The sequence below is a fragment of the Phyllostomus discolor genome, chromosome 7 (assembly GCF_004126475.2).
Source record: "Phyllostomus discolor isolate MPI-MPIP mPhyDis1 chromosome 7, mPhyDis1.pri.v3, whole genome shotgun sequence".
Lineage (NCBI taxonomy): Eukaryota > Metazoa > Chordata > Mammalia > Chiroptera > Phyllostomidae > Phyllostomus > Phyllostomus discolor.
In genome coordinates this window covers 85,347,329-85,370,025 of record NC_040909.2, presented here as the reverse complement: position 1 = coordinate 85,370,025, position 22,697 = coordinate 85,347,329, and positions in this window count along the sequence as shown.

The following is a 22,697-nucleotide window of genomic DNA, read 5'->3' as shown; positions in this document are numbered from 1 at the left end:
TGTTTCCTTGTGACCACTACGACCTTCCTCTCCAGCAATCCCAGAGCTGTTCCTATAAAACACTCCTGCACAAACACCTGCCAGAATAAGAGGGGGAGGGGTGGGCCTGCAGCTACTCAGATGTAAAGACAGCACACAAATCTCAAGTATTAGGGACAGGGTAGAATGGCCCCTGACTGCTGCCCATGGTACACTCTTCTCCTTCCTTCCTGAAATAGTGTTCTCAGAAATGGCAAAATTTTGACTTTTAAAATTTAGGTCAGTGATCTTACTTTCCTTCCCACAACTTTAGCTATGAAGGCAAATACATTTTTTATATGTTTGTTTTTCAATTTAAAATATTTGAAAATTTAACAAAGCCTTTTTCAGAATCCAAAGAAAACTCTGTTTAAGCACAGATTATTTCCAGGTTTTATTCTCCACTTCCATAATTAAATGGACCAGAGGGGAGGTCTAGTTAACCCTGAACTTGAATTTCCCCTTTTCTGAAAGACAACTGGGTTAAGTTAGAGGCAATTAGGTTTTGCAGCAGGGAAAATGATCCACAGAATAAATGATAGTTGAAGTATAACTTTTACTTCTCCTTTAGATAATAAAGAAAGGAAACAAATATTTCATAGCAATGACTTCAAAGAAGAAATTTCCTCTTGGAAGCCAAATGATCCCAGTGTTGGGTCTCTGTAGTGACGGACAACAGGAAAGCAGATTCTTTCTCTTTTTTGTCAAAGAAATCGTTTGCTCACAGATACCCTGGGCCTGGAGCTCAGAGTGGGACCTAGAAAAATCTTTCCCATAAAAACAGCAGCAGGAAGACAGCACCTCACACAAATGTAAACTCAGGAGCTCTGGACCCAGGTGTTCTTTGGGCCTCAGTCAATACTGAGTAATTTATAAAGGGAGAAAAATCTTAAAGTTCTCAGTCCTTAAACCTTTAATAAGCAAATGTTAACACCTCTCAAGTGACATCTGAAATGTAGTCTTTACAAATGGATATTTCAAATTCTGAAAATAAAAATAAACCAATAAGTACTTCTGAACATATAGCACTGTCTGAAGAGAGAATGATATTTTACTGGTAGACCAGGCCTCTAGACCAGCCTTGGCCACAGGAAAACTTAATAAAGGGAATTTATGCATGCTGTTATAGAATCTGTCAGCCATTCTAAGACTTGGGATGAACAAAATTTATATTTAGAACAGCAAATCTCTTCTCATCTCATCCTTGGAATCATTAGCCAGGCACAAACAATAAACTGTTATTCTTAAAGTCAGAACTATGTGTCTGTCTCCTGACCTCATTGGCTTGTGGATTCAAATGAGGCCATTGCATTGTTTAGACTCAGCGTTCAGCTCAATGACACCATTCAGCCAAATTCTGAGGGCCCCTCTCCTGTCTATTCCTGTGAGTCTCCAGAGACTATGTCTGTGGGCTCATTACTGATTGTGGCTCCATCCTCCCTGTGGTGTCTGCAGACCAGGGCTCACAATGCTCTCTACCTGAGCAGGCTGAGTAGTACCCTGGCAATGTTCTCAGGAGCACTGCTTTTTGCACCTACACTCACTTCAAGGCATCACGTGATGGTCTGCTGGAAAACCTCTGGAAAATGAGGCAGTAGCCTCTTTATCCTCAGGATTAGCTGTGTGACTGTAATAGTTGGCAGAGCTGTGTGGGACACATGCATGAGACCTCACTATGATTAACTACAAACCTACTGATATGACAATGAGTTTCAGTGATAGCCCTTAATGGACACAGGTCTCTTTCTCCCCTTGGTCTTCTTATTTGGAATGTTTTAGTTCCTTCTTATAATTTGCCTTCTATCCTTTTCTCTCTTCTTGTTAACCAGTCACAAATTCATAGTGGACCCCAATGGTAGACAAGGTTCTACTTCTCACAAACTGTCCCTCAACCATTATAAAGCCAGCAATTAGATAACAGATAAGAGAGGGTGTCACTGGTTTCACACTCCCAATAGACAGAGGAACTCTCAACCCTAGACTTGATTCTAAAATGTCTGGATTCTGCCCTGGCTGGCATAGCTCAGTGGATTGAGTGCAGGCTGGGAACCAAAGTGTCCCAGGTTCGATTCCCAGCCAGGGTACATTCCTGGGTTGCAGGCCATAACCCCCAGCAACCACACATTGATGTTTCTCTCTCTCTCTCTCTCTCTGTCTGTCTCCCTACTTTCCCTCTCTAAAAATAAATAAATACAATATTAAAATAAAATAAAATAAAATGTCTGGATTCTAAAACCATTTATCAGTCTGTTGAGATCATGCTTCTAGGCATATTATCAGTTTGGCTCAAATAAAATCTTATAAACCTTCTTAAAAGTCTGCCCTGGCTGGTGTGGCTCAGGGGATTGAGTGCCAGTCTGTGAACCAAAGGGTTGTTGGTTTCATTCACAGTCAGGGCACATACTAGGTTGGGGGCCAGGTCCTCAGTGCGGGGCACAGGAGAGGCAACAACACATGGATGTTACTCTCCCTCTCTTTCTCCCTCCCTCCCCTTCTCTCTAAAAATAAATAACTAAAGTCTTTAAAAATATAAAAATAAGTTTTTAAAAATCTGAAATGTCTGGGTCCTAATTTTAGGATCACCACTTACCAGCACTGTACCTTAGCCATTGCTTAACCTTCATTCAGTTCAGTTTTTTCACTTCCAAAATTAGAACAATTATATCTATATTATGAGAAAAACTCCTAGAAACTTGGCTCTTCTTGCTGGCACAGTAAAGAATTACAAATCAGCAAGCCTACTAGCCTACAAGCAAAGTTTATTAGTGCTAAGTTCTAATAGGAAAGCAAAGCAAGGTTGTCAAGAACAAGGTGTCAAGAGCAGGGTGGCCAGAGGCTAGGTGGCCAAAAAGGGGTAGCCAGGGGCCTGGTGGCCAGGGGCTCCCTGGCCAGAAGTTGGCTGGCCAGGGAACCCCACCATGTGGTGAAAGAGCCAAGAGAGTGAGTCCTTTGTCTTGAGGACTTATGTAGTTGGTGAGATGGGGGTGAAGAAGTTACATATTGACTGATGATCAGCTACCCACCAGGGAGACGTGCCAAACATAGGTATGTGTGAGGTCTGTTAGCCTGAATCCTTGTCTCACTCTAGACTCTATTTGTTCATTTTGTATATGTGATGGGAGGCAGGCAGTTAACCAAAGTTGTTTTATGGGGTTTTCTTTGGTTACCATAGACCCCTCCCCTGCCCCCTTCCTGGCCTTAGAAAGAATATAGTATCAAGGTTTTCCTTTTCCCAGCTTTGGAAGATGATACACACAGAGACTTTCAAGGGCTCCCCTACTCCTGAACTATCATAGTTTACTTAAGTTGTTTGGAATGCTTTGCAGTCTTATTAAACCAGGCTCAGGAGTGCTTGGTAAACAGGTGAGATATGTCTTCCTCTGCTTTTAGCCTCCTGTATTAAGTTCTTTGTTAGATGGCAATGATGAGGACCCTGCCTTTATTTCCCTTCTGGACACTCATTCCTAGCTGTCATGGCAACAATTAGCAAACATCACTACTGTGAGATTAGAAAGAGATGATGTAAAGAGAATCTCTTTGTAGAAAGTTCTCAATATAAGGTGTTATCTGTGTGGCAAAAGCCCTCACTGCAATTGTTGCCTAATTTCAAGAGCACATGGATATGTGTCTGGGGACCTTGCCATTGAGGCAACTAAAATCTATCAAGCTAACTGGAGGAGTCAGATGTGGGCACCTGAGTCAGTAGAGATGGGTTAGTGTTCAGAAAGAAGGGTTGATTTTCAGTTCAATATGATGACATATATGTCCTTGAGCTCAACTCCCAGCTGCGCTCAGGTCTCTCTAAATACTTAGTAAGGGAGTTGAGCTTTCTCTCTACCAGGGGTAAGCTTTAAGAAGCTAGTGGAGGGTCATGATGGTGGCGTGGAAAGACATAGCTCACCTCTTCACACAACCACATCAGAATCATATTAAAAGAGAACAACTATCACTCAGAACCATCAGAAATTGAGTTGAATGGAAGTCTGACAAATATAGAAATAAAGAAACCACATCCATCTGAACTGCTAGGGGGGACACAGATGTGGAATGGGCTGGTCCCTCACCATGTGTAGTGGATAAAAATTCAGGAAGTATACCTCAGGAGCAAGGAGTCCCAGCCATACACCAGGCCTCCTAGCCTAGGATTCCAGTGCCAGGAAGATAAGTTTCCACAACTTCTGGCTATAAAAGCCAAGAGAGATTGAGTTGGTGGAAGGATAGCTGGAAACTCAAGAAGTTCCCCTTAAAGAATCCACACCCAGACTCACCTACTCAAACTCACTCCCTTTGACCTCTAGTACTGGGGTAGCAGCTTGAAGGGCACCAGTGGTATACAGGAAAAACTGAAGTGTCTTGGATCAATGGGAGCAGAGGCCATTGTCCCCTTTCTAAACTTTTCTCCCACTGAGCTGGCAAGCTGGTGCCATACCTGAGACCTCCTCAACCTGGCTAAAAGTTTTGGGACTGTCTTGGAGATTCCCACAGAGTCTGCCCCATGCACCTTATGGGCTTACCCAAGCTGCTTTTCCACATGAATGGCTGGTCTTAGCTCATGCTACACAACTACCTAAATCCTATCAAATAGGAAAAAACTGACCTCAGTGAGCCCCAGACCCAGCACTAGCAGTATCCATCCTAGATTCACAATTTGGCTTTACCTGTGAATCTCCAAGCCCACCACAAGCAGCAGCCATCTCAGATTGCTTTATAACTCAAGCAGGGTGGCCCCAGGCAGAGCACAGATGGGGGCAAACCTTGGCCTGCTCCTCCTGGAAAATCCCAGGGCCAGCACCTCCAGTGCACAGCTTCAGACCACATCAGAGCACCACCACCCAGCCCCCACACAGTTGGTCCTCCACAGAGGGCAGAAGTTGGTTGTAAGTGGTCACAGCCAATTTTTGAAGCTCATTGGCCTAGGTAAATCCCTCCCGTTGACCTGCCAAGAGCAATCAAATCTCAACTACAAGAGGAGGGTGTACTCAGCACACATGAAGGGCACACCTCAAGTACACAGCTTGAGTGATAGGAGAGGCTACACCACTGGATACTATATTAGGCCACACTATCGAGACAGGCAGTCATAGAAGCTCTACCTAATATGCAGAAACAAACACACAGAGGCTGCCAAAATGAGGAGACAAAGAAACATGGCCCAAATGAAAGAACTGATCAAAACTCCAGAAAAAGAGTTAAAAAAATGGAGATAAGCAATCTAGCAGATGCAGAGTTCAAAACACTGGTTATAAGTATGCTCAAGGAGCTCAGTGAGGACCTTGGGAGCATAAAGATCTAGTCAGAAACAAAGGATTCATTAGTTAAAATAGGGAATGGTTTACAGGGAAACAACAATAGAGTGGACGAAGCCAAGAATCAAATCAATGATTTGGAACATAAGGAAGAAAAAACAACCAATCAGAAAAACAAGAAGAAAAAAGAATCCAAAAAAATGAGGACAGTATAAGCAGCCTCTAGGACAACTTCAAGCATTCCAACATGCATGTCATAGGAGTTCCAGAAGGAGAGGAAAAAGAGCAAGAAATTGGAAATATATTTGAGAAAATAATGAGAGAAAACTTCCCTAATTTGCTGAAGGAAATAGACATGCAAGTCCAGGAAGCACAGAGCCCCAAACAAGATGCATGCAAAGAGGACCACCCCAAAATACATCATAATTAAAATGTCACAGGTTAAAGATAAAGAGAGAATCATGAAAGCAGCAACAGAAAAGCAGTTACTTACCTACAGGAGCGTTCCCATAAAACTGTCAACTGATTTCTCAAAAGAAACTTTGCAGGCTAGAAGGGATTGACAAGAAATATTCAAAGTCATGAAAAGCAGGAACCTACAGCCAAGATTGCTCTACCTAGCAAAGATATCATTTAGAATTGAAGAGTAGATGAAGAGCTTCCCAGACAAGACAAAACTGAAGGTGTTCATCATCGCCAAAGTATTATTTTATGAAATGTTAAATGGACTTATTTAAGAAAAAGAACATCAAAACCATGAACAATAAAGTGACAAAAATACAAATCTATCAACAATTAAATCTAAAAAAGCAAACTAAGCAAATGAGAAGAACAGAGACAGAATCATGGATACAGGGAACATTTTGATGGTTGCCAGGTGGTTGTGAGGTAATGGATGAAGAGGTGAGGGGATTAAGAAGTACGAATTGGTAGTTCCAGAATAGCCATGGTGATGTAAAGTACAGTATAGGGACTGGAGTAGCCAAAGAACTTATATTCATGACTCATGGACATGAGCAATGGTGTGGGAATTACCTGAGAGAGTGGGGGGTGCTGGGTAGAGAGGAGCAAGGGGGAAAACTCAGGACAAATGCAATAGCATAATCAATAAAATATTTTTAAAATAAGAACTCATCCTAAAAAAATAGAGAAGCTATTGAAATTTGAATTGTTTCTGTTATGGTGACTCAATTTGTATCATAGCTTGTGGTCCTGGGAAAATTAATTTTATATATCCATATAAACATAATATCCATGTTATATCCATACATAATATGTAATATAATACATATAATATATATCTTAATTACATATTTAATATATTCTGTACTTTCCAGCCTAAAAAATGTAGAGGATAAACATGTCCTGAGAAATTGCCTGTGTATTTCATGGTTTTAAACAATGTTTTCTAAGATTAATGAAAATTACAGTTTCCATTTCTTTATCTTTTATCTACAAAAGTACAGAAAAGTACTAGGTTTAGTTGGTCACCAGAAGATGGTCTGGGCAATTACAATGAATGATGAATTACTACTTTAAAGCAGATCTTGAATAATGGAAATGTCCTCTCTTTTTTGGAAGCTGATTATCAACTAAGATGAATCACTAGTAATGTTTATTTCATTGTGAATTGGTAGGAAAACCATAAATTGCCTCAAAGGAGATTGAAGAATAAGGTTTCAAGGACATTACTGCTCCTTCCTGAAATCTGAAGAAACTCGTTGAAAATACAGAATTCAGAACTTGCAATTCTTCATATTGCAAGAGGACAAATGGAGAAGAAACCAGGACATTAGTTTGACTGTACACAAAACAACTTGAGGCAGTTACAAGTCAGTAATTTAATAAAATCATAAAAGTTAAATTAACATCCAAAAAGAAAGGTGACAATCCCTGTTATAGGCTGAGTGCTGTCCCTCCAAAATTTATATGTCGAATCCTAGCATCCATATCTCAGAATGTGACTGGATTTGGAGAGAGCCTTTAGAGAATAGACTAAGGTAAATGAGGTCATTGAGATGGGCTCAGATTCTCTATGACTGGAGTCCTTATAAGAAGAAGACATTACAACAGACACACAGAGGAAAAACCAGGTGAGGACTGAGGCAGAAGGTGGTATCTACAAGCCAAGGAGGGAGGCTCAGAATGAAACCAACCAGCTGACATTTTGATCTTGGACTGCCAGCCTCCAGAACTGTGAAGAAATAAATTTCTGCTATTTAGGTCACTCGGTCTGTGATTTGCTATACAGCCCTAGGAGACTAATACAGTTCCCTACACCAAGAACTGTCCCAAAAGTTCACACAAAGGAGGGATACCCATAACTTTTTCTCTTGGATCCATAAAGTCTCTTACATTTGGACTGAGCTTGTAATTTTCAAAGCTGCTTCACCTGTGAGGCAGCAGCTGCACTATGATAAGGACTGGTCTACACTATTCCGTGTTACCAATGGGAAGAGGGAGGCACCATGTGATGGGTGACATACTCAGAGCCCATCCAGCAGAAAGCAGGCTGTCTGGGACTGATGCCAGATCTTGAGACAGGATCCTGGGACATTTCTGCTGCTCCAAGAGAGGCAGACACTTCTCTGCAGTCAGGATGAACCTGAGCTTCCTTCTTCCTCCTTCCTCTCTCCTTGTCAAGGAGATGCCAGCTCTCAGGACTAAGGGAAGACACCTGGTAAGACATATACTTTACTACTTTGAAAGACATCTATAATTATGCAGAGTCAAATTTGTATTTCAATATTTAAATTTTGTTTCTAATGAGAAATAAAAGGTTGATCTCTATATGACAAAAACAGAAATAAATAATTACAACTCCTCCCTTTTTACCACTCATGCTATTATACCTTTATTGGAAGGAATGGCTTGCTCTACATCAAGGAAAGTTATGAAAAGACATACTCTTTTGAGGGTGTGCAGAGATTTGTATAACCACAAAGAACTTGGGGACAGAAAGAAATATCTAATGGGGAATTTTAGGAAGTTGAATTTATAATGTACAATGTGAAACCCCCCGTGTAATTCCCACTCAGATGTCTTCAAGAACTTTTCAGTAGAGATCTACATTACTTTTCAATGATTTTTTAGCTAAAACTGTATTTCTCTCTTTCTCTCTGTCTCTGTCTCTGTCTCTGACTGTCTGTCTGTCTGTCTGTCTCTCTTTCTCTCTCCCCCTTTCTTTCTTGCTTTCTCTTTCATCATACCAAACTAGGATAGGTATTACAGTGGGCTACTTTTCTTTGAATCACAATTGTTTTCCTTTAGGTTCACTGAGAAGTGAGCTAGAGTAAGGATTCAACCATGTAAACTACAGCAACTAGTCAGAAAGACCTGGAACCCTCCAGATCTCAAAATATAACTCCCAAAGAAGTCTACTGTATAAACTAATACTTCTTAACATAAGTCTCTCTTAGGACTAAAAAGAATCAGTCTCTCTCCCTCTCTCATTCTTTCTACTTTTCTTTTACCATCCATATTTGCATCCATCCATCCATCCATCCATCCATTTATCTGTTTACATATCTGTCCATATGTTCTACTTAGAAGTTTCTGTACATGATTTCTGGTTACAAACTCTTCCTGCAAGATAGTTCTAAGCAAGAAAAACTATCCATAGTTAAAACTGTGAACATGTTTGTAGCTCAAATTCCTCACAGGCTGAGAAGCTCACTGTCTCTCACCTTCATGACAAATGGAGCCAAGGGATAAAATAGCTAAAAATGACACAATCTTTACCCAGAAAAATGCTTCCCCTGTTGTCTTTGCTACATATGCTCCAGTCTGGGCTTCTTCACAGTGTGATAGCCTTAGGTCAGCAACACTCCTTACTTAGAAGATCAGAACTCCAAAAGCAAGTGCCCCAGGAGAAAAAGGCAGAAGTGCATGGCATTTTGATGCTCTAGCTCAGAAGTCACAGTGTCATTTCCACCACACTTTACTGGTTGAGGTGGTCACAGAGTCCTGCCCAGGTTCAAGGGGAGAGGACATGGACCTACCTGACCACTCAGTGAGGGAAATGTCAGCATCTTGTTGTGAGAAGAGCCTATTAGTGGAAGACACAACTGTGTCTGTCTTTTGAAGATACAGCCCACTGCCAGGAGGAACAGTAGAGCTGCAGAACCTCAGACAAGTGTTGTGACTTCCGAGGGTAGAGAGAACTTTCCCACTTCCTGATTTGTTCAGGCACAGCCCCCCTCAAAGCTCTCTCCCCTATCATAGCACAAGCAGGAATAACTAGGGGGAGATGACAACTATAGTTCCCAGCAGACAGGGGGTCATGGCAACCTCGTTAGTAGGTAGGGGGGATGGCCATATTTCCTCATGCTCCTGAAAGATGAAGAAACAAGCCAAAAGAGAAAGCGTGGGTGCAAGAAAGCCTGCATGTTGTGAAGAACATCTTGGTTGTGAAGAAGGAATGGTTTGCTCCACAAGAAAGTGGTGTCAACCTTCAACATGAAGCAGATGGGGTCACAGCCATGTCAGGAAAGGTTAATGGGCTGGGAGTGGGAAGCAGGTAAAGACTGAGGGCAGGTACATCAGGTGTCCATTACTTGAGAATGTGCTGTCTTTCCAGTGCTGCCAATGTGGCAGATACCCAGCAATGGCCACTGCATCTGAGTCTAAAGATCCCTTAATACCTGGGGTGTGCATGGCCTCCAGGGGGAGAAATGAGAAGGAAAAGTCCTAAATTGACCAAGGTTGTCTGTAAGTGACCAAATCAAACTGGAGCTCAACATATAATCTTTGTCTTGCATTATAGAAAAATAAGGAATGTGACCCATTTTGTTTTTACATCTGGGGTTTTGGCTTGCACAAATCACACCCAATACCCTGATGGGTATTTAGTTTGTTTTCAGGTTTTCACTGTAGAAATTATGCTGCATTGTGACTTACACATACTTATACATATGTCTACCTCTCTAGAAAAGATACTTGGAAGCACAATTTCAGTTGATTCTTTGCTCTTTTCTACAAGGGACTGTCCTACCCAAACATTTACCTGGAACAATTTTTATCATTTTACTGGAATGTGGTTTACTGGAAGGCAAGGGTTTTTGTATATTCTGTTTTTTTGCACAATCAATATTTGTTGAACAAATAATTCAAATTTACATATCAAATAACCCTATGTTTTCTTTCCAAATGTTTATCTTTGAGATGTTTCATGAGCCACTTATTGTCAAGATAGTTTCCTAGTTTCTGAAGGAAACAAATGGCAGAGCAGAGGCAGAGAAGAGTGGGAGAATAGGCTGGCATTCAGGAACATTGGTTCCCTCACTGGTGAGGCTGTGATTTTTATGGCCTAATTGCTGGCAGGCTGGAGGAGGTTTGGTTTTCTAATACACACTCTCAGCACGTGTCATGTCTTCTGCTTCCTCCACCCATCTCCATCAATATGTTTTACAGAGGTTGTCACTGAGAATTTAAACATGATTGACAAGAACAAATACAACCCATTTGAGTTGAGATTTATAGGAATAAGGAGGCCAGAAGGGAAGAAGGGACATAGCTGCCTTAACTATGTTTTGCCTGGGGTCACCTTACCTGAGACTGGAGATGACAGAGGTCACACTTACAGAATTCAGTGACTTGACAGTTGGATTTCATCTGTGAATATCACTTGTTCTCTGCTTCTCCAGTTTTTGTTAGTCAGGTGCAGTAAGTTCACCAGACAAGGGTTCTGCCTAACTGCACTTGATGGAGAAAACTGCTATTTTGTTAGAAGGCAGTAAGAGTTGTTAATACTGTGATGTTGTCACTGAGATGTTCAGGTTTCAAAGCTCTTTTAATCCAGGTCAGCCCCAGTGAGAAAACCAGACAGAGAGGAGCATCTAACAAATGACTATAACAAAACAAGGAAAATGCTGGCCAGGGTTTTTCTCAAAGGTATATTAAAAATATAGATGATTTTTTTGGTGAGTTTGAAATTTTAACTTTGAACTAAATAAAAAAATAATAAACTTTAAACTAAATATAACCATGGAGTTCTCATACCTTTAGGGGGAAGCACAGGTTGCCAAAGTACCCCCAAGGCTGTTGCTGAGACTTTTAAAACAGAATGCTTTGTTCTGTTTCTCTAAATCAATAAACACAACAAAGGTCTCTCACAAATACTCTCAGAGGAAAAAACACAGGATGAGTGGAATAATATAAGGAAAATCTACATGAAAACTTAAATTTGTTTTCATCCTTATCCTGTTATTTACTTCTCATGGTCAATTGGTCTGCAGACACACCAGTAATTTATTTTCTTCTGGATTTGGGTTGTGTGTGTTTCTATGAGGGAGGCCCTGAGCATTTCAGAAAGGCTTTAGGAACGCAGAACTTTGACACACTGAACAGACCCCAGCAGTCTCTTGTGTCATAAGTCTCATTCTCAATCTCCAGGTCTCAGTTTGCTTGCTTTTCAATAATGATTGTATTCCAGTGTGTGTTGGGCACTTGCTACATGCCTGGCAACTTACATATGTACCATGGTTAATTCTGATAATGACTTTATGACTTAGGTACCAATAGAAGCCCATTTTAGAGAGGTGGAAATTAAGACATGGTGTGCTAAAGTCATCTGCCCTTAGCTGTTGCACTGTGTGGATGGGATTAAAATCCAGGTAGCTTGACTCCAAGGTCTCTGCTTAACCAGGGTGCAATCCATCTTGCCCAATCATAGGCCTTCCTTTGTGCCTGCGTGGACCTTAGTCCTCTCCTATCCTGGCCATTTTAAAACTGCTTTGCAGCTGGCCTGTCAGATTCCTGTGTCTCCTCACTACACTGTGAGCAACTTGAAGGCCTGGATATTTTTTAGTCATGGTGGTCTTACCCCTATCACATTGCCTGCCTCATAGTACATGAGGAATAACATTTTTGAGTGAATGATTTTCCTCCTGATGATAATAGTAGTGAAGAGCCTTAACAGCAAGGTGCCTGGGTTCAAATCTTGGTGCTGGTACTTGCTGTGTGATTGTGGCCAAATCATGAACCTCCTGACACATTGCTCAGGGATGAGGCAGTACCTGATTCCCAGGCTAGTACAGACTACACATGAGAGGTGGAGAGCTTCAGCAGCCCTGGAACACTGGGGATGTGTAACAAGGGCTCCAGATCACACATGGATTTCTCACACCCACATAAAGGAAATTGAAAATCCTGTTACTCAAGGTCAATTAAGATTCAAAGGAAGATCAAGTGTTAACAAATGACATCTCATGTGAGAGATGACTATTCACAATTTTGCAAGCAGAATTTTTATACATGATAAACAGAATCCTCTGCCATACCTCATGTTTAGAGCCATGATTAATGATATCTGAAAATACTACCTGTAAATCTCAAAGGATTACCTCCAACACAGGTTCTTCTAAGTGGCGAGCAGAAGAATCCCAGCAGCTTTTTATTTTATTTTTAATTTCTTTTATTCTTGCTTATTCTATTACAGTTGTCTTAATTAACCCCCTTTGCCCTCCTCCACCCAGCCCACTGTCAACTCCCACAGTCAATCTCCATACTGTTGTCCATGTCCATGGGTCATTCTTTGACTAGTCTCCTCCCCTTATTTCCACCATTCTTCCTTCTCCCTCCCCTCTGGTAGCTGTCAGTCTTTCCAGATTTCTATGTTTCTCATTCTATTTTGCTCATCAGTTCATTTTGTTCACTGGATGCCACATGAAAGTGAGATCATATGGTATTTGTCATTCACTGACTGTCTTATTTCACTTAGAATAATAGCCCCCACTTCCATCCATGCTGTTGTAAAAGGTCAGATTCTTTCTTCTTTATTTCTGCTGCATAGTATTTCATTGTGTAAAGGTACCACATTTTTTTAATTTTAATTTTTTAATTTTAATTGATGTCCAAGTACAGTTTTCTGCCTTTTACTCCCATCCCAGCCAACCCCCCAAGCCCTCCTCACCTTCCTCCCATTTCCAACCCCACCTTATTTTTGTCCATGTGTCCTTTATACTTGGTCCTGTAAACCCTTCCCCTTTTACCCTGAAATTCCCTCCCCTCTCCCTTCTGGTCACTGTCAGCCTGTTCTCTATTTCAGTGTCTTTGGTTATATTTTGCTTGTTTGTTTAGTTGTTTAAGTTCCTGTTAAAGGTGAGATCATATGATATTTGTCTTCACCACCTGGCTTATTTTGCTTAGCATAATGCTTTCCAGTTCCATACATGCTGTTGCAAAGGGTAGGAGCTCCTTCTTTCTTTCTGCTGCATAGAATTCCATTGTGTAAATGTACCACAGCTTTTTTATCCATTCATTTACTGATGGGCACCTAGGCTGCTTCCAACACTTGGCTATTGTAAATTGTGCTGCTATGAACATTAGGGTGCATTGGTTCTTTTGGATTGGTGTTTCAGGGTTCTTAGGATATAATCCTAGTAATGGAATTGCTGGGTCAAAGGCAGTTCCATTTTTAATTATTTGAGGAAATTCCATGCTGTTTTCCATAGTGAGCGCACCAGTCTACATTCCCACCAAAAATGTACTAGGGTTCCTTTTTCTCCACAACCTCACCTACACTTGTTTGTTGATTTGTTCATGATGGCCATTCTGACCAGTGTGAAGTGGTATCTCATTGTGCTTTTAATTTGCATCTCTCTGATAGCTAGTGATACTGAGCATCTTTTCATGTGTCTCTGGATCCTCTGTATTTCCTCCGTGGAGAAGTGTCTGTTCAGGTCCTATGCCTATTTTTTAATTGGATTGTTTGTCTTTCTGGTGTTGAGTCATATGTGTTCTTTATATATTTTGGAGATTAAACCCTTGTCCAATGTATCATTGGTGAATATGTCATCCCATAGAGTCAGTTCCCTTTTCATTCTGATAATGGTTTCCTTAGCCATGCAGAAGCTTTTTAATTTGTTGTAGTCCCATTCCTTTATTTTTTTTTTATTTCCCGCACTTGAGGAGATATATCAGCAAAAATATTACTACATGCGATGTCTGAAATTTTATTGCCTAATTTTCCACTAGGACTTTTATGATATCACGACTTATATTTAAGTCCTTTATCCATTTTGTGTTAATTCTGGTGGTTGTAAGGTGGTTGCCTAGTTTCATTTTCTTGTACGTACCAGTCCAGTTCTCCCAACACCGTTTATTGAAGATGCTATTTTATACCATTTTATTCTCATCTCCCCTTTGTCAAATATTAATTGGCCATAAAGACTTGGGTTTATTTCTGTGCTCTCTGTTCTGTTCCATTGATCTATGCATCTGTTCTTATGTCAGTACCAGGCTGTCTTGATTACAGTGGCCTTGCAATATAGTTTGATGTCAGGTATTGTGATCCTTTCAATGTTGTTCTTCTTTCTCAAGATAGCTGAGGCTATTTGGGGTCTTTTTTAGCTCCAAATAAATTTTTGTAATATTTGTTCTAGATCAGTGAAATATGCTATTGGTATTTTAATAAGAACTTTGTTGAATCTATAGATTGCTTTGTGTAATATGGACCTTTTATTTATGTTAATACTTCCAATCTATGAATATTGTATATGCTTCCATTTATTTGTATCTTCCTCAACCTCTTTTTTAGTATATTTTACTGATTATGCTATTACAGTTGTCCCATTTTTTTTTTCCATTTATTCCCCTCCACCCTGTACTCCCTCCTTCCACCATCATTCCCCCACCTTAGTCCATGTCCATCGGTCATATATATAAGTTCTTTGGCTTCTCATTTCCCATACTATTCTTAATCTCTCCCTGCCTATTTTGTATCTACCATTTATACCTCATTCCCTGCACCTTTCCCCCATTCTCCCCACTCCCTTTCCCTGCTGATAACCCTCCATGTGATCTCTATTTCTGTGAATCTGTTCCTGTTCTAGTTGTTTGCTTAGTTCATTTTTACTCTTTTAGGTTTGATTGTTGATAGTTGTGAGTTTGTTGTCATTTTACTGTTTGTATTTTTGATCTTCTCTTTTGTCTTACATAAATCCCTTTAAGATTTCATGTAATAAGAGCCTGAGCCCTGGCTGGTGTAGCTCAGTGGACTGAGCACGGGCTGCGAACCAAAGTGTCACAGGTTTGATTCCCAGTCAGGGTACATGCCTGGGTTGCAGGCCATGACCCCCAGCAACCGCACATTGGTGTTTCTCTCTCTCTCTCTCTCTCCCTCCCTTCCCTCTCTAAAAAATAAATAAACAAAATCTTTAAAAAAAAAAAGAGCTTGGTGATGATGAACTCTTTATCTTGACCTTATCTGGGAAGCACTTTATTTGGCCTTCCATTCTAAATGAAAGCTTTGCTGGATAGATCAATCTTGGATGTGGGTCCTTGCCTCTCATGACCTTGAATACTTCTTTCCAACCCCTTCTTGCCTGCAAGGTTTCTTTTGAGGAATCAGCTAACAGTTTCATGGATACTCCTTTGTAGGTAACTGTTTCCTTTTGTCTTGCTGCTTTTGAGGTTCTCTCCTTATTTTTCATCTTGGGTAATGTAATGATGATGTGCCTTGGCGTGTGCTTCCTTGGGTCCAACTTCTTTGGGACTGTCTAAGCTTCCTGGACTTCCTGGAAGTCTATTTCCTTTGTCAGAATAGGGAGGTTCTCCTTCATTATATTTTCAAATAAGTTTTCAATTTCTTGCTCTTCCTCTTCTCCTTCTGGCACCCCTATGATTTGAAGGTTGGAATGTTTAAAGTTGTCCGGGAGGATGCTAAGCCTCTCTTCATTTTTTTTGAATTCTTGTTTCTTCATTCTGTTCTGGTTGAGTGTTTATTTCTTCCTTCTGGTCCAAGCCATTGATGTGAGTACCTGTTTTCTTCCTGTCACCATTGGTTCCATGTACATTTTCCTTCATTTCATTTTTCATAGCTTTCACTTTTTCCTGTATTTTGTGACCATAGTCAGCCATTTCTGTGAGCACCCTGATTACCAATGTTTTGAACTCTGCTTCTGATAAGTTGTTACCTCTTCATCACTTAGTTGTAATTTTTCTGGAGCTTTGATCTATGCTTTTATTTGGGCCATATTTTTTTTTTGTCTCAGCACTCCTGTAACATATTAAGGGGCAGACCCTTAGGTATTCACCAGGACTGGGAAACCCACTAGCTGCATAGTGGCACTGTATGTGAGGGTGGGGTGTGCTGGAGAGAACAATGCCTCTTGCTTAGCTCTTGGTCAGCTTTCGGTCACTTCCTCTGCTACCCACCAGCAAATTAGGCCCTTCTGGTGCTGATTCTGGGTAGATGGTTTTGTGTACATACTAGGTCACTGTGAGTCTCTCCTGTGAGTCTGGCAGTTTCTCCTGCAGCCTCAACTCCCCCAGGTTTTTTCAGTGAGAGGTTTTGAGACTTTATTTCCCCACACTGGAAGGTTGCATGGTCTGTCTTGCTAACCAGTTGTTCCTCATGGTTATCTGCACACAAGTGTGGGACCTCCAGCTCCACCAGCCACTGCCTTGCCCAAGTCCGCTCCACCCCAGCTGCCTGTCTTTGCCCCTTATACTGGTCTACATAAATATTTCTTTAACTCCTTGGTTTTTGGGCTTTCATACAGTTCAATTTTCTGGCAATTCTATTTCTTTTTGTTGTTGTTGTTGTTGTTTTGAAATTTGTTGTTGCCCTTCTTTAGGTTGGCAAGGAGAAAAAGTGTATCTACCCAGCCTCCATCTTGGCTGGAAGTCTCTTTTCCTCAATTTCTTTCTTCAGTGTTCTATAGTTTTCCGAATACAAGTCTATTACTGCCTTTGTTAAATTTATTCCTAGTTATTTATTTTTTTCTTGTTGCTATAGTAAATGGGATTTTTCTTAGTTTCTCTTTTATTTCTATTTCCATGTAAATTTTGTTTTTTTAAATTTTATTTTAATCATTGTTCAAGTACAGTTTTCTCCCTTTTACTCCCAATCCAGCCCACACACCCAACCCTCCCCACTTCCCTCCCATTACCAACCTCCCCCTAGCTTTTGACCATGTGTCCTTTAAATTTGTTCCCGTAAACCCTTCCTATTCTCCCCTGAAATTCCCTCTTCTCTCCCCTCTGGTCACTGTCAGTTTGTCCCCTATTTCAGTATCTTTGGTTATATTTTGCTTGTTTCTTTGTTTTGTTGTTTAGGTTCCTGTTAAAAGTGAGATCATATGGTATTTGTCTTTCACTGCCTGGCTGGTTTCGCTTAGCATAATGCTTTTCAGCTCCATCCATGCTGTTGGAAAGGGTAGGAGCTCCTTCTTTCTTTCTGCTGCATAGAATTCCATTGTGTAAATGTACCATAGTTTTTTGATCCATTCATTTACTGATGGGCATCTACTTTGCTTCCAGCATCTAGCTATTGTAAATTGTGCTGCTATGAACATTGCGGTGCAAAGGTTCTTTTGGGTTGGTGTTTTAGTGTTCTTAGGATAGAGTCCCAGCAGTGGAATTGCAGGGTCAAAACGCAGATCCATTTTTAGTTTTTTGAGGAAGTTCCAAAAAATACTGCTTTCCATAGTGGTTGTACCAGTCTGCAATCCCACCAGCAGTGCACTAGGGTCCCCTTTTCTCCACAACCTCTCCAACACTTGTTGTTTGTTGCTTTGTTTATGATGGCCATTCTGACTGGTGTGAAGTGGTATCTCATTGTGGTTTTAATTTGCATCTCTCTGCTAGCTAGTGATATTGAACATTGTTTCATGTGTCTGGATTTTCTGTATATCCTCCTTGGAGAAGTGTCTGTTCAAGTCCTTTGCCCATTTTTTAATTGGGTTACTTGTCTTCTTAGAGTGGAGTCGTGTAAGTTCTTTATAAATTTTGGAGATTAAACCCTTGTCTGAAGTATCATTGGCAAATATGTTTTCCCATACAGTTGGTTCTCTTTTTATTTTGATACTGTTTTCTTTAGCTGTGCAGAAGCTTTTTATTTTGATGAGGTACCATTTGTTTATTCTTTCCTTTATGTCCCTTGCTCTAGGAGACATGTCAGTAAAAAAGTTTCTTCGTGAAATATCTGAGATTTTCCTACCTACATTCTCTTTTAGGACTTTAATGGTGTCACATTTTATATTTAAGTCTTTTATCCACCTTGAATTTATTTTTGTATATGGTGTAAGTTGGTGCTCGAGTTTCGTCTTTTTGCACGTAGCTGTCCAGTTCTCCCAACAGGATTTGTTGAAGAGGCTATTTTTATTCCATTTTATGTTGCTGCTTCCTTTGTCAAATATTAACTGACCATAAAGACTTGGGTTTATTTCTGGGCTCTCTGTTCTGTTCCATTGGTCCATGTGCCTGTTTTTATGCCAGTACCAGGCTGTTTTGATTACGGTGGCCTTGTAGTATAGTTTAGTGTCGGGTATTGTGATCCCTCCTACTTTACTCTTCTTTCTCAAAATTGCAGCAGCTATTCGGGGTCATTTATGGTTCCATATAAATTTTTCAAGTGTTTGTTCTATGTCTGTGAAGTAAGCCATTGGTACTTTAATAGGTATTATATTGAATGTGTAATTGCTTTGGGTAGTATGGACATTTTAATGATATTAATTCTTCCAATCCATGAACACGGTATATATTTCCATTTGTTTGTGTCTTCCTTGATTTCTCTCCTCAGTGTTATGTAGTTTTCTGAATACAGGTCTTTTACCTCTTTGGTTAGGTTTATTCCTAGATATTTGATTTTTCTTTTTGCTATTTCAAATGGGATTTTTCCTTGATCTCTGCTTCGGCTGTTTCATTGTTGGTGTACAGAAATACCTTTGATTTCTGGATATTGACTTTGTATCCCGCTGTTTTTCCAAATTCATTTATTAGGTCAAGCAGTTTTTTGGTGGAGTCTATAGGATTTTCTATGTACACTGTCATGTCATCTGCAAACAGTGGCAGTTTTGTTTCCTCCTTTCTGATTTGAATGCCTTTTATTTCTTTTTCTTTTCTGATCGCTGTGGCTAAAACTTCCAGTACTATATTGAATAGAAGTGGTAAAAGTGGACAGCCTTTTCTGATTCCTGATCTTACTGGAAAAGATTTTAATTTTTGCCCATTGAGTATGATGTTGGCTGTAGGTCTCTCATATATGGCCTTTATTATGTTGAGGAATGCTCCCTCTATTCCCACTTTGCTGAGTGTTTTTATCATAAGTGGGTGCTGTACCTTATCAAATGCTTTTTCTGCATCTATTGATATGATCATGTGGTTTTTGTCTTTGCTTTTGTTTACGTGATGTATTACATTTACTGATTTGTGAATATTGTACCATTCTTGCATCCCTGGAATGAATCCCACTTGGTCATGGTCTATGATCTTTTAATGTACTGTTGTATGCAGTTTGCCAATATTTTGTTGAGGACTTTAGCATCAGTGTTCATCAGCGATATTGGCCTGAAGTTTTCTTTCTTTGTTGTGTCTTTATCTGGTTTTGGAATTAGGATGATGTTGGCCTCATAAAAAGAGTTTGGGAGTCTTCCATCTTTTTGGATTTTTTGGAATAGTCTGTGAAGGATAGGGGTTAGTTCTTTCTTAAATGCTTTGTAAAATTCTCCTGTGAAACCATCTGGTCCAGGGCTTTTGTGTGTTGGGAGTTTTTTTATTACTGCTTCAATTTCTTTTGCTGTTATTGGTTTGTTCAGGCTTTCTGCTTCTTTTCCATTGAGTTTTGGAAGATTATATTTTGCTAGAAATGTGTCCATTTCATCTAGGTTTTCAAGTTTTTTGGCATAGAGTTCTTCATAGTAATTTCTTACAATCCTTTGTATTTCTGTGGTATCTGTTGTAATCTCTCCTCTTTCATTTCTGATTGTGTTTATTTGGGTCCTCTCTCTTTTTTTCTTGATGAGTCTGCTTAAAGGCTTGTCGATTTTGTTTATCTTTTCAAAGAACCAGCTCTTGGATTCATTGATCCTTAGAATTGTGCTTTTAGTCTCTATGTCATTTAATTCTGCTGTGATCTTGGTTATATCCTTCCTTCTGCTTGCTCTGGGCTGTCTTTGTTTTTGTTCCTCGAGTTCTTGTAGATGTAGGGTTAGGTTGTTTGTCTGGAAGGTTTCTAACTTTTTTAGGTGGGCCTGTATCGCTATGAACTTCCCTCTCAGGACTGCCTTGTCTGTGTCCCATAAGTTTTGGGTTGTTGTGAGTTCGTTTCATTTGTTTCCAGAAACCTTTTGATTCCTTCCCTAATATCATTCTTGACCCATTCATTGTTTAATAGCATGCTATTTAATCTACATGATTTTGAGTGTTTTGGGTTTCTTTCCTTGAGGTTGGTTTCTAGTTTCAGTTCTTTGTGGTCACAGAAAATGCTTGGTATGATTTTAATCTTCTTGAATTTGTTGAGACTTGTTTTGTGTCCTATTATGTGGTCAATCTTTGAAAATGTTCCATGTACATTTGAAAAGAATGTGTATTTAGCTTCTTTGGGATGGAGGGTTCTGTATATATCAGTAAAGCCCATTTCATCTAGGGTATTGTTCAACACCACAATATCTTTGTTGATATTTTGTTTGGAAGATGTGTCCATTTTTGATAGTGGGGTGTTAAAATCCCCCACAGTAATTGTGTTGCTTTCAATATCTTTCTTGAAGTCCTCTAAGATTTTCTTTATGTATTTGGGTGCTCCTATGTTGGGTGCATATATATTTACAATATTTATGTCTTCTTGGTGAATTCTTCCCTTGAGTATTATGAAATGACCTTCTGGGTCTCTCTTTATGGACCTTTTTGGAAGTCTATTTTGTCAGATATCAGTATTTCTACCCTGGCTTTTTTTCCCTGTCCATTTGCTTGGAAAATTTGTTTCCAGCCCTTCACTTTCATCCTATGCAGGTCTTTTATCCTGAGCTGGGTCTCTTGTAGGCAGCATATGAGTGGGTCATGTTTTCTTATCCATTCAGCTATTCTATGTCTTTTGATTGGAGCATTTAATCCATTTACGTTTAAGGTTATTATTGATAGGTACTTATTCATTGCCTTTATGTACGTGTGTTCATCTTTCACTCTCTTTTTTCCTTTCTTTCCTTAAAGCAGTCCCTTTAGAATCTCTTGCAGAGCTAGTTTAGTGGAGGTGTATTCTTTTAGACTTCTTTTGTCTGGGAAGCTTCTTATTTGGCCTTCTATCTTGATTGAGAGCCTTGCTGGGTAAAGTAGCCTTGGTTGCAGACCTCTGGTTCTCATTATTTGGAATATTTCTTGCCATTCTCTTCTGGCTTGGAGTGTTTCCATTGAGAAGTCAGCTGTTAGCCTTATTGGGGCTCCCTTGTATATTACTTCCTGTTCTCCCTTGCTGCCTTTAAGATTCTCTCTTTGTCTTGAAATTTTGCCATTTTAATTATGATGTGTCTTGAGGTGGGTCTCTTTGGGTTCCTCTTGATTGGGACTGTCTGTGTTTCCTGGATTTGTGTGACTTTTTCTCTCATCAAATTAGGGAAGCTTTCCTTCATTACTTTTTCAAATAGGTTTTCTATCCCTTGCTCTTCTCCTTCTGGTATCCCTGTTATATGGATATTATTACGTTTCATATTGTCTTGCATTTCTCTTAATCTCTCTTCATTCTTTCTGAGCCTCTTTTCCTTTTCTTGCTCTTTCTGGGTGTTTTCTTCTACTTTGTCCTCTAGCTCGCTAATCCGATCTTCTGCTTCATTGATCCTTCTTTTCATTCCTTCTACTCTGTTCTTCAGTTGAGAAATTGTATTCTTCATTTCCTCTTGGCCCTTGTTGAGAGTTTCTATTTCCTTTTTTATGCTGCTGTAGTTTTCAGTGAGTTCATTGTAGCTTCCCTGTACTTTCTGGTAGTTCATTGTGAGCTCATTGAGCTTCCTGATGATCATTGCTTTGAACTCTATATCTGATAGTTGACTTGCCTCTATTTCATTCAGCATTCTTTCTGAGGCTTCCTCCTTTCCTTTCATTTGGGGATTGTTTCTTTGTCTTCCCATTGTTTGTGAGACTCTTCTTGTTAACCTCAGTTTCTTAAATTGATCAGTTCTGGCTCCCTGGGTTTGTGTTGTGAAGTTCTTTAGTAGAATAGCAGTGAGTTTCAGTGGTGCAGTTTCCTTGATCTCCCTAGCTCACTGGTCTTGGGCTGTCATTTAAGTTGGCTTTGTGTTTGCCTTTGGGTTTTGATTGTTGTTGGGTCTTTCTTTGGTGGTTCCTTCCCACCAGCTGGTTAAATGCAGGTCATTCTGTCCACCACCTCCTGTATTTTGTTGTGCTGGTGAGGGATGATTGTGTTGAAGCTGGTTCTTCTGTGTGTATAAGGTTTAAAGAATTCTCTCTTGCTCTTGTTCAGTTGCTTGTATTGGGTACTGTCTCTACTGTTTAGTTGTATTTCCAGATAGGCCCTGGTTTGAGGTTTGTGTGGTTACTACTCCCTCCTTTACCTTCTTCTGTTGTTATCTGTTAGTGGTTCCTCTGTTGTTCAGTTTCCTCTTCCAATGGGTATCCTGGTGTTCACCACCTCCACCTATTCTTTTTTGTCTTGTTGCCGCACTCTTCTTAGGGTCCAGTTTTTCAGTTCCGCCACAATCC